The sequence below is a fragment of the Mobula hypostoma genome, chromosome 21, assembly GCF_963921235.1.
Source record: "Mobula hypostoma chromosome 21, sMobHyp1.1, whole genome shotgun sequence".
Lineage (NCBI taxonomy): Eukaryota > Metazoa > Chordata > Chondrichthyes > Myliobatiformes > Myliobatidae > Mobula > Mobula hypostoma.
In genome coordinates, this window is record NC_086117.1 from 58,083,295 (window position 1) to 58,095,506 (window position 12,212).

The 12,212-nt window shown below is 42.5% G+C and overlaps 1 protein-coding gene and 1 long non-coding RNA gene across 16 annotated transcripts in view; one reads left to right on the forward strand and one right to left on the reverse strand.

Annotated features, from left to right (window-relative positions):
• The window catches only part of fbrsl1 (fibrosin-like 1), a 1,030,575-nt gene that overhangs the window by 947,393 nt on the left and 70,970 nt on the right, over positions 1–12,212 (forward strand). The gene's annotated exons all lie outside the window — the stretch shown is intronic.
• LOC134360043 (uncharacterized) overlaps positions 748–12,212 on the reverse strand; it is a 28,545-nt gene continuing 17,080 nt past the window's right edge. Inside the window, exon 3 of the long non-coding RNA XR_010021236.1 lies at positions 748–1,350. This is a non-coding gene — a long non-coding RNA (uncharacterized LOC134360043). The remainder of the gene's footprint in view (positions 1,351–12,212) is intronic.

The window sequence follows — 12,212 nt, forward strand, 5'->3', positions numbered from 1 at the left end:
GTTACACAAATCCTAAGTGGAGACTCGGGATTACCGTCTCACTCAGATGTAGAAGGATTCTTCATTGCTGTTTCTGTAGCAATTTTTTTTAGCCATTCAGAATTGTTAGCCCTGAGCTGAACCCCCAAACCTGAAGGACCGGTGGGCCACTCTTAGTCTGGCCTCTACCCTTTGACCTGTTTGACATGGGTGACCCTACCAAGAGCCAAAGCATAAATCCCAGGCTCCAGCCAACATTGCCCTCAAGGTTATGAGGCATGCCAAAACTCAACAAGGTTGTAGTCTCCTTGGAGGAATAAGTACCATTGTTGCTGACAAATCAACATGCAGCAAATGAATCAATATAATTAAAAAGTCACAAATCCAAGTTTGTGTTCTATCCGTTCCTGAACACTAGTCTGCCAGATCTACTGCAGATCTGATCAAATAATCGCTCTATAGCACCAGTGATCACTGATTGTTGGCCTCGGAGAGGCCGTTGGTTCGTGTCGCTGCTCTCAGAGAGGCCACTGGGTCCTGATACTCTCAGAGATGTTATCAAATTCTGAGTTTGGACTGTAGTTCAATTTGGCCTCTTTCAGTTCTATGTTTTTCTGGTGTTATCACCGATTCTTTCTTGTTGCCAGCTGGCAGGCTGGAGATTTGGGTGATCGGTCAGTTTTTGTGCGAGTGAGGGGTTGGGTGTATTTGGGGTTTGTTTTTTTTTCTTGTTGGGAGGGCCATTGATGTCTTTCTTTCCACTACTTATATGGTTTTCTGTATTTTATGGCTATCTAGAGAAGACAAATCTCAGTTGTACTCTGCATACATACTTTGATAAAGAAATAAACCTTTGAACCTTGTGGACCTTTGAATTCCTGCTACTGTTGGTGAAGAGTTTGTACATTCTCCCCATGACCACATGGGCTTTCTCCAGATGCTCCGATTTCCTCCCACAGTCCAAAGATGTACAGTTACCGTTAATAACTTGTGGGTATGCTATGTTGGCAGGAAACATGGCAACACTTGCAAGCTTCCCTTAACTACAATCCTCGCAGATTTGTTTTGACACAGATGATGCATTTTAATGTATACTTTAATTTACGTATGACAAATAAAGCTAATCTTTTTAGAATTGTTTTTTTTTAAACCATACGATCGTTCAGGGCTGATTAACCAAAAACTAAATGTAATCAGTTGAGAACTAGTGAACTGGTGATGTTTTGATGATGCTGTGGTTTTGGAGTTTCCACTTATGGTAGCCACTGGTGTTGTGGCATCAGCACCGGACTTCGAGGTGAGTTGTCCCGGGTTCGAATCCAGTCAGCCCATTGCTTTCCATTTGTGCTGGGTTGTAGCTAGTAATTCAGCCTTGTAGGGGGAAAAAAAAGGAAAAATGCTAAGGAAACAGCAAAAGATGTTGCCCAGTGCATGTCAAGGCATGAGAAGGAGCAACAACAACTTATGAAAAGTGGCTTTGCATTGTTACAGTGGATGACTACAGTTATTTCCTCACCACATCACAGAAGCTGAAGAATGTGTATAATAACCTGTCTTTTGCATGAGACTTTCAGGGATTAATTTAATATCACACACAAATACTTTGTAATTGTGTAAATAATGCAAAATGAACAAATATTTGTTGATTTGAACCATGGACACTTGGGGCTAGTGACAGCTTATCAAGAAGGTTTTGAATTGCCCTTTATATAATTTGAACCATAAATGCGATTCACTTAATAAACTTGGTAACTTTGCAGTTTTGGTGCCTTAATACTGCGTCGGACTTTCCTGGTACCTACTGGTACAGTATATACAATAATTGTACGCCACAATAATGCTCTCAGGGCCCAACTATCGATATAATGGCTTAGTTTCCACTTTAGGGAGCTGTGTGCATGCATTAATTGAAAAGATTAATAACTTTCTGTTCGGGGAATGGAAGACAAGATCAATTCCTCAGCTGAGAGTAGGAGACGCATATTGTCTCATTTATTTCCTGTCCAATCATGCTCCCACTTTATTATCGTTTAACTGTTTGCATGTGGTACCATTTAGTTAAATACTATGCATTACAGTAAAAATTTTTATTTTAAAAATCAAAATGATCACATTCAGATTTAATATCAGTGGCATATGTCATGAAATTTGCTGTTATGAGGCAGCAGTACAATGCAATACATAAAAACTGTAAATTACAGTAACAATTTTACCTACTGCCTATTACACCGCTGGCAATTAGGATAGAAATGCAGATCCTCAATCTCTGGTGTTCAGGGTTTCCCTCATCATGTCAGTAGCATTCTACTGATGACTCTACCAAGAGCCAAAGCATAAGCCCTGACTCCAGCCAACATACAGTAGCTCTCTGGGTCATTGAGCACACAAGCCTCCAAAGTAGTGCAAAAAACTGGGGAACATAGTGAGGTACTGTTCAATGTCCATTAAGAAGATTGATGGCTGAGGGAAATAAGCTGTTCTCAAATCGCTGCGTGTGTGCCTTCAGGCTTCTGTACCTCCTTACTGATGAATGCTGCCTTTTTGAGACATTACTTTTTGAAGATGTCCTGGCTGCTGGCGGGGGTGGAGGGGGGTGGGATGCTCGTGCCCATGATGGAGCTGACTGAGTTCACAACTTTCTGCTTTGTATATTGGATTTTAAAAGGAACAGTCTTGCCCTCCAAAACTCAAGAAGGGCAAGTCTTCCTAATATCTTTGTTGAATTCAGTTAATGCAACAATGACTGTGGGACAAGCCAACTAATTGAAAGCTAGCTAGCTAGTTAGTGATGTTTTGATCATGTTATAAGGTGGCTTTGCATGGTTACAGTAAATATCACATTAGAAAAAAAAGATAAAGTACTCATTGCTGCTCAGTGGAAAAAATTTGGGCTGATGGGCTGATTAGTTTCCAATGAATTTTAAGTGAGGTAATTTTGGGCACTGCTGTAGTGTGATGATTTTACAGCTCAGGTCGTATCAGAGTTCAATTCTGGCATGAGCTGCAAGGTGCTTTTACTTTCTCCTCATGACCAAAAGGGTTTCCTCCGGGTGCTCCGGTTTCCTCCGGGTGCTCCAGTTTCCTCCCATACTCCAAAGATGTACTGGTTAGTAGGTCAATTGGTCATTATACGTTTGTACATTGCCCTGTTTTTTTAACTGCCCATTATGGTGCTGGCATTTAAGGAAGCAACAAAGATCCTCCATCTTTGTCTGTCCACACCGTCTCACAGAGATATAGAAGGATTGTTCATTGCTGTTTCCGTAACAATTTTGATTTACCCGTCAGGTTGTTAGCTCTGAGTTAAACCTCCAAACCTGGAGGACTGGTGGACCTCTCTTAGCCTGGCCTCTACCCTTTGACTTGTTTGGATTGGGTGACCCTACCATGGGTGAAAGCATAAAGCCCTGACTCCAGCTAACATAGCTGTCTGGGTCATTGAGGCACACAAGCCTCCAAATCCTACGACAAGATTGTGGCCCTCTTGGAGGTGTCCTGTGATTAGGTTTTGGCTAAATAGGTGGCTTGCTGGCAGCGCAGTTCATTAGGCCGGAATGTTCTGTGCTGTATCTCCAAATAAAAATAAATTAATAAATCAGGCTTTAAAGCTTCTTAAAATGAATGTCTGTAGTTTTTTATAAAGCTTCTAACATTTTCTTTCCACATTATCTGCACTAAAGTAATGTGGAATCCTTTCTGATAAACTGTCAAATGTGCATTGTGGTCCAAATTCAAACTAACTTTCTTTTATTGCAAGCACATAACTCCAAAACTTCAGTCTAATGCACCATACAGAATTATGCAGATTTCTAATCTTTGTGCACCTTCGTAATGAATTTCTTCTGTCTATTCTTCCCTTGGATTTTGGAGCAAGGATTGGATTTCTGTCTTTTGTCGCTTCAGTTGTGCAGTCTAAGACTGCATGGCTCTATCTCTACCCATGTAGTTTTGATAGTTAAGCATAGAGTCATAGAAAATTACAGCACAGAAACAGGTCCTTTGGCCCACTTAGTCAGTGCTAAGCCATTTAAACTGCCTATTCCCATCGAACTGCACCTGGACCACAGCCCTCCATACCCCGACCATCTATGTTCTTATCCAAACTTCTCTTAAATGTTGAAACGAGCTTGCATGCTCCACTTGTTCCGGCAGCTCATTCCACACTCTCACCATCCTCTGAAGTAGTTTCTTCTCGTGTTCTTAAACTTTTCACCTTTCACCCTTAATCCAAGACCTCTAGTTGTAATCCCATCCAAACTCAGTGGGCAAAACCTGCTTGCATTTGCCCTATACCCCTCATAATTTTGTATACCTCTGTGAAATCTCCCCTCATTCACTTATGCTCCAAGAATGAAGTACTAACCTATTCAATCTTCCCTTATAACTCAGGTCCACAAGTCCTGGCAACATCCTTGCAAATTTTCTCTGCACTCTTTCAATCTTATTTACATCTTTCCTGTAGGTAGGTGACCAAAACTGCACAGAATACATAAATTAGGCCTCACCAATGTTATAGTCATAGTAATACTTTACTGATCCCGGGGGAAATTGGTTTTCGTTACAGTTGCACCATAAATAATAGTAATAGAACCATAAATAGTTAAATAGTAATATGTAAATTATGCCAGTAAATTATGAATTAAGTCCAGGACCAGCCTATCGGCACATGGTGTCTGACCCTCCAAGGGAGGAGTTGTAAAGTTTGATGGCCACAGGCAGGAATGACTTCCTATGACGCTCTGTGCTGCATCTCGGAGAAATGAGTCTCTGGCTGAATGTACTCCTATGCCTACCCAGTACATTATGTAGTGGATGGGAGACATTGTCCAAGATGGCATGCAACTTGGACAGCATCCTCTTTTCAGACACCACCATGAGAGAGTCCAGTTCCATCCCCACAACATCACTGGCCTTACGAATGAGTTTGTTGATTCTGTTGGTGTCTGCTACCCTCAGCCTGCTGCCCCAGCACACAACAGCAAACATGATAGCACTGGCCACCACAGACTCGTAGAACATCCTCAGCATCGTCCGGCAGATGTTAAAGGACCTCAGTCTCCTCAGGAAATAGAGACGGCTCTGACCCTTCTTGTAGACAGCCTCAGTGTTCTTAGACCAGTCCAGTTTATTGTCAATTTGTATCCCCAGGTATTTGTAATCCTCCACCATGTCCACACTGACCCCCTGGATGGTAACGGGTCACCGGTACCTTAGCTCTCCTCAGGTCTACCACCAGCTCCTTAGTCTTTTTCACATTAAGCTGCAGATAATTCTGCTCACACCTAGTTTCCTACCGTAGACCTGTACTCAACCTCATATCCCTTGCTGATGCATCCAACTATGGCAGAGTCATCCGAAAACTTCTGAAGATGACAAGACTCTGCAGTAGTTGAAGTCCAAGGTGTAAATGGTGAAGAGAAAGGGAGACAAGACAGTCCCCTGTGGAGCCCCAGTGCTGCTGATCACTCTGTCAGACACACAGTGTTGCAAGCACACGTACTATGGTCTGCCAGTCAGGTAACCAAGAATCCATGATACCAGGGAAGCATCCACCTGCATCCCAGCAGAGCAGGGCGGATGGTGTTGAACGTGCTGGAGAAGTCAAAAAACATGACCCTCACAGTGCTCGCTGGCTTGTCCAGGCGGGCGTAGACACGGTTCAGCAGGTAGACGATGGCATCCTCAACTCCTAGTCGGGGCTGGTAGGCGAACTGGAGGGGATCTAAGTGTGGCCTGACCATAGGCCGGAGCAGCTCCAGAACAAGTCTGTCCAGAAGTTTATACAACTTCTACATAACATCCCAACTCCTGTACTCAATACTTTGATTTATTAAGGCCAATGTACCAAAACCTTTTACGACTCTATCTACCTGTGATGCCACTTTCAATGAATTATGGACCTATATTCTCAAATCCCTTTGTTCTACCACACTCCTCAGTGCCCTACCATTCACTCTGTAAGACCTACCCTGGTTGATCGTACCAAAGTGTAGCACCTCACACTTGTTTGCATGGCTGGGATTTCTTTAGAAGGTCTTCATAACTGAGTTGAAAAAGTCAACAGGTTAAGGAAAATGAAGGAGATGAGGGGAGAAAAAGAATTAAACCAACAGGAACATTTTCACTATACATCCCAAACAAAAAAAATATTATGACGATGTACATTACATTCATTATCATATAAGGTATTGATGTTAAATTTTTCAAGTCTTTATGACAGTCTGATGTCTTGAACCATTCTAACTGCCCATGATCCTTCAAAATAAACTTTTAAGTAAGTTATATTACTGGTGTCATAGATTTATAGAAAAGTACAGCACAGAAGGAGGACATTCAGCCTGTCAAGTATGTGCTGAACCATTTAAACTTCCTACTCTGATCGACCTGCACTGGGACCAGAGCCCTCCATACCCCTACCATCTATGCACCTATCCAAACTTCTCTTAAACGTTGAAATCGAGTTCGCATGCACCACTTGTGCTGGCAGCTCATTCCACACTCACCACCCCTGAATGAAGATGTTTCTCGTGTTCAAATGTTTCACCTTTCATTCTTAACCCATGACCTCTATTTGTAGTCCCACCCAATTTTAAGAGGATATTAACAGTGGGCTCAAAATAATTTCCCCACAGTAGCCCTTCATATTTTCGTACATGTCAGACCTTTATAAAAACATTTGTATTTGTGGCATCTTTTCTTGGGAATATATTGATAGCTGACCTGAGTATTCAAAGTTTACTAAAAGGATGATTAGATCTGTTTCCAGCTGTTTTGTACTGATTCAGCACTGCCTGTACTCCAGATGTGAATGTTCCATGAAGATGTAAACCAGGAACAAAACATATGGTAGTGATTGTAAGGCCTCCATTGGTCAGGGTCGACCATGAATATTGCATCCTAGCTGTTTAGATATGCAAGCCAGGGCAGTACAATATGGACAGCAAGCTGTTGCCCAGGTAGCAAGCTCCCCCTCTCCACACATCTGATGAACCCAAAGGAACAGCAGAAAGTGATACAGTTTGGCACCAGCGTCGCAGGAGTTGCCAGTCAATGTTGAACTCGATGTAGGACTATCTTAGGGAGTCCGCCTCAGGTTTTTTCTATGGGGGCTTACTCCTGAACCCTTCCCCACGGGAGGGTACAGCTGCAAGGCAGCAGAGGTTTGAGATCAGAGTTTTCCTTCTCCTAGATGAGCTGATGAGCCCCATCTGCCCAAATTCACTGGTTTTAAGGCACCAGTAACCCTCCTTTGCCACTGGTAATGGATGAATTGAAGGAAATTTATATTAGGCAGGAAATGGTGTTGGATAGGCTATTGGGTCTGAAGGCTGATAAGTCCGCGGGACCTGATGGTCTGCATCCCAGGGTACTTAAGGAGGTGGCTTTAGAAATCGTGGACGCATTGTTAATCATTTTCCAATGTTCTATAGATTCAGGATCAGTTCCTGTGGATTGGGGGGTGGCTAATGTTGTCCCTCTCTTCAAAAGGGAGGAAGAGAGAAAACGGAATTATAGACCGGTTAGCCTGACGTCGGTGGTGGGAAAGATGCTGGAGTCAATTATAAAAGATGAAATTACGGCTCATCTGGATAGCAGTAACAGGATTGGTCCGAGTCAGCATGGATTTACGAAGGGGAAATCATGCTTGACTGATCTTCTGGAATTTTTTGAGGATGTAACTATGAAAATGGACAAGGGAGAGCCAGTGGATGTAGTGTACCTGGAGTTTCAGAAAGCCTTTGATAAAGTCCCACATAGGAGATTAATGGGCAAGATTAGGGCACATGGTACTGGGGGCAGAGTACTGACATGGATTGAAAATTGGTTGGCTGACAGAAAACAAAGAGTAGCGATTAACGGGTCCCTTTCGGAATGGCAGGCGGTGACCAGTGGGATACCGCAGCTGTTTACAATATATATTAATGATTTAGATGAGGGAATTAAAAGTAACATTAGCAAATTTGTGGATGACACAAAGCTGGGTGGCAGTGTGAAATGTGAGGAGGATGTTATGAGACTGCAGGGTGACTTGGACAGGCTGGGTGAGTGGGCAGATGCATGGCAGATGCAGTTTAATGTGGATAATTGTGAGGTTATCCACTTTGGTGGTAAGAACAGGAAGGTAGATTATTATCTAAATGGAGTGAAGTTAGGAAAAGGGGAAGCACAACAAGATCTATGTGTTCTTGTACATCAGTCACTGAAAGCAAGCATGCAAGTACAGCAGGCAGTGAAGAAAGCTAATGGCATGCTGGCCTTCATAAAAAGGGGAATTGACTATAAGAGCAGAGAGGTCCTTCTGCAGCTGTACAGGGCCCTGGTGAGACCACACCTGGGGTACTGTGTGCAGTTTTGGTCTCCAGATTTGAGGAAGGACATTCTTGCTATTGAGGGAGTGCAGCATAGGTTCACAAGGTTAATTTCCGGGATGGTGGGACTGTCATATGTCGAAAGACTGGAGCGACTGGGCTTGTATACTCTGGAATTTAGAAGGCTGTGAGGGGATCTTATTGAAACATATAAGATTATTAAGGAATTGGACACGCTGAAGGCAGGAAGCATGTTCCCGCTGATGGGTGAGCCTAGAACCAGAGGTCACAGTTTAAGAATAAGGGGTAGGCCATTTAGAATGGAGTTGAGGAAAAACTTTTTCACCCAGAGAATTGTGGATGTATGGAATGCTCTGCCCCAGAAGGCTGTGGAGGCCAAGTCTCTGGATGCTTTCAAGAAAGGGATGGATAGAGCTCTTAAAGATAGCGGAATCAAAGGTTATGGGGATAAGGCAGGAACTGGATACTGATTGTGGATGATCAGCCATGACCACAGTGAATGGCGGTGCTGGCTTGAAGGGCCGAATGGCCTACTCCTGCACCTATTGTCTATTCTCCGATCGGTAGAAACAGTTCTGCCAGGCGTAGTAGCGAAGCCACACATGAAGGCCAGGAGCTGGACTTGGTTGTCAGAGGTTATTTGAGGCACACTCATTTGGGAGCATTTAATAGGTAGTGGGAGCTTATCCCCATTATCATCCCCGGCCATAACAAGTTTACAGAACCAAAGGGATTGTTAATTGCTGCATTAAAGTACAATGAGAACTTTGATCTTCCCCTCTGTGATCTCTGATGATTGCATGATTTGTGCTAACAGCAAACAATGGCCCTGGTGTATGACAGCATTGATGCAGTATCTGTGATTGAAATAAACTATTCTTCGATTTTCACTTAACTTTCAAAAGCACTTAACCTGTCAATATTCAGGACTTTTCAACATCAGCAATGCTTAATGGGTTTCCTATTGTCCGTTTGATATTTCGATTGATGTGGAAAAATATCATCGTGTTTGCAGAAGACATTGCTAAACTTTGCATTATCAAGACAATGTTATACTGCATTGTTAACAAAAGGTCTCTGATGAAGGGTCATGGCCCAAGTCTGTGAGTGGCTTTGGTGACATACCAAATCTCCTCAGACTCAATGAAATATAGCCACTGTCGTGCCTTCTTTGTAACTGCATTGATATGTTTGGGCCAGGATAGATCTTCAGAAATGTTGACACCCAAGAAAGAGAAACACATCACCTATGGTGTCTTCCCCTTCCTTTCTAGTCCTGAAGAGGAGTGTCAGCCCGAAACATCAATTGTTTATTCATTTCCAGCATTTGCAGATTTTCTTGTGCTTAAAATTGAATAGTATAATAATATACGTTTTTGGTTTACTCGTATCTTAATCAGTTGCATAGTCAAGGTATAAAAGATGACCTAAATAAAATGTTGAATTAAATAAGGTCGTATTGATAGAATAGTTCAACTATTGCGCTATAACTGGCTGTTTCTGGAGACCATTGTGATTACTGACAAACAAGTTTGTGGCAAGTGCTTGTATCTTGAAGAGTTTCAGCTCAAGCTTAGAGTGCTGTCACTGAGAGACATCAGGGAAGGGGAGAGCTGCCTGGACACTGATCCTGGGGATAAGTAGTGGTATACATCTGGTTAGTAGCTCACAGGGAATGCTCCTGTGGGGCCAAATGTAATTAATGCATCTGCTGTTGACATGCAGTGAGGATAGAGAATGGCTTCAGGGAAATGTACTCTACAAAGCGAGTAGAATGGCACATGGAACACATGTAGATATCTACGTATACAGTACAGTGCAAAAGTCTGAGGCATATATACATTTGCAAGAAAACGTTTGTGAATCCTTTGTAATTACCTGGTTTTCTGCATTAATTACTCATAAGATGTGGTCTGATCTTCAAAGTCACAATAATAGACAAATACAATCTGCCTAAACTAATAACACGCAAACAATAGTACTACTTTTCATCAATACTCTGTACACCATTCACACATCTGATTTCACCAAAGCAACACCATTTCTACTGAAAACAAAAGCGGCAGGTAGTGTAGTGGTTAGCACAATGCTTTACAGTACAAGCAACCCAGGTTCAATTCCCGCCGCCATCTGTGAGGAGTTTGTATGTTCTCCCTGTGACCATGTGTGTTTCCTCTGGGTGCTCCAGTTTCCTCCCTCAGTCCAAAAATGTACCAGTTGGTAGGTTAATTGCTGATTGTAAATTGTCCCATGTTTAGGCTAGGGTTAATCAGGGGATTGCTGAGCAGTGTGGCTCGAAGGACCAGAAGGGCCTCCTCTGCACTGTATCCCAATCAATCAATCAACCAATAAATAAATAAATGCCCAATCTCTCTTTACAGCTTATACCCACTAATCAAGACAGCACTCTGATAAACCTGTTCTGTACTCCACCCAGATCTTCCATATCCTTTCTGTAATAGAACAACCAGAATTATACATAATACTCCAAGTACGACTCAGCCAAAGTTCCTTATTCTTGTACTCCATGGCTTAACCAGTGCAGGCCAGCATGCCACATGCCTTTATTATACAATCTGCTCGTGTTCCAATTTTAAGTCAGCTATGGACTCTCTATGTCCCTCTGTACATTACTGCTGTTATGAGCCTGACTGTATACATTTAAACCTGACCAACAGCTAAGTGTGCAGATGGTGCCACAGTGGCAAAATTCTGGCATCTTCCTGACATTCCTCAGTTGCCAAGACCTTATCTCAGTCAGAGGCTGTTTTCGGAAACTGCTTTCCCTTGCATGATAACGGGAAGGGAGGAATGAGTTTGTTTTTGTCAGTTACAGGTGGTGTGTTAGTGGGAAAACTGACAGTAACATTTCTCTTAGATGGAAAGGGTCACTATATACCACACTGAGATTCATTTTCCTGTGGGCATTCATAGTAAATACAAAGCAACATAATTAAGTCCATGAAAACCCACACCCAAGATGAACAAACAACCAATGTGAATCAGAATCGGGTTTAATATAACCAGCATATGTTGTGAAAGTTGCCTTTGCGCAGCAGTACGATGTAATACATTTTATTTATATGTAAAAATAAATAAGTCGTGCAAAAATAGAAGTAAAAAGTAGTAAGGTGGTGTTATTGTATTATAGCTATTATAGCATCAGTGAGCTGAGTTCAATTCCTGCCGCTACCTGTAAGGAGTTTATACGTTCTCCCCATGATTGCGTGGGTTTCCTCTGGGTGCTCTGGTTTCCTCTCCATAGTGTAAAGATATATTGGTTACTATGTTAATTAGTCACATGGATGTAATTAGGCAATGTGGGCTAGTTGGACCGGAAGGGCCTGTTACCGTGCCCATTACTGTAGCAGTTCAGTGTCCATTCAGAAATCAATGGCAGAGGGGAAGAAGCTGTACCTGAATCATTGAGTGTGTGCCTTCAGGCTTCTTTACCTCCATGTTGATGGTAACAATGAGAAGAAGGCATGTCCTGGGTGATAGGGGGTCCTTAATGATGGATGCTGCTGTTTAGAGGCATTGCTCCTTGAAGATTTCCTGGGTGCTGGTAATTAATGTGCAAATTAAAAAAATAAACTGAATAATATTAATAATCATCATCATCAGGTGCCGTGCCCAGTTTGAGCTTTGACTGCCATGGCCTACACATTCCTGTTTCGGGTCAAGTGGATCAGTTCATTGGTATTCATTTCCAGTTTTCTGGCTGCTGTCTCCATCATCATTTGATATTAATAATAGCCAATAAATATTGAGAACATGAAATGAAGAGTCCTTGAAAGTGAGTCCATAGGTTGTGGGAACAGTTCAGTCATGGAGCAAGTGTAGTTATCCTCTCTGGTTCAAGAGCCTAACTGTTGAGGGATAGTAACTGTCCCAGAACTTGGT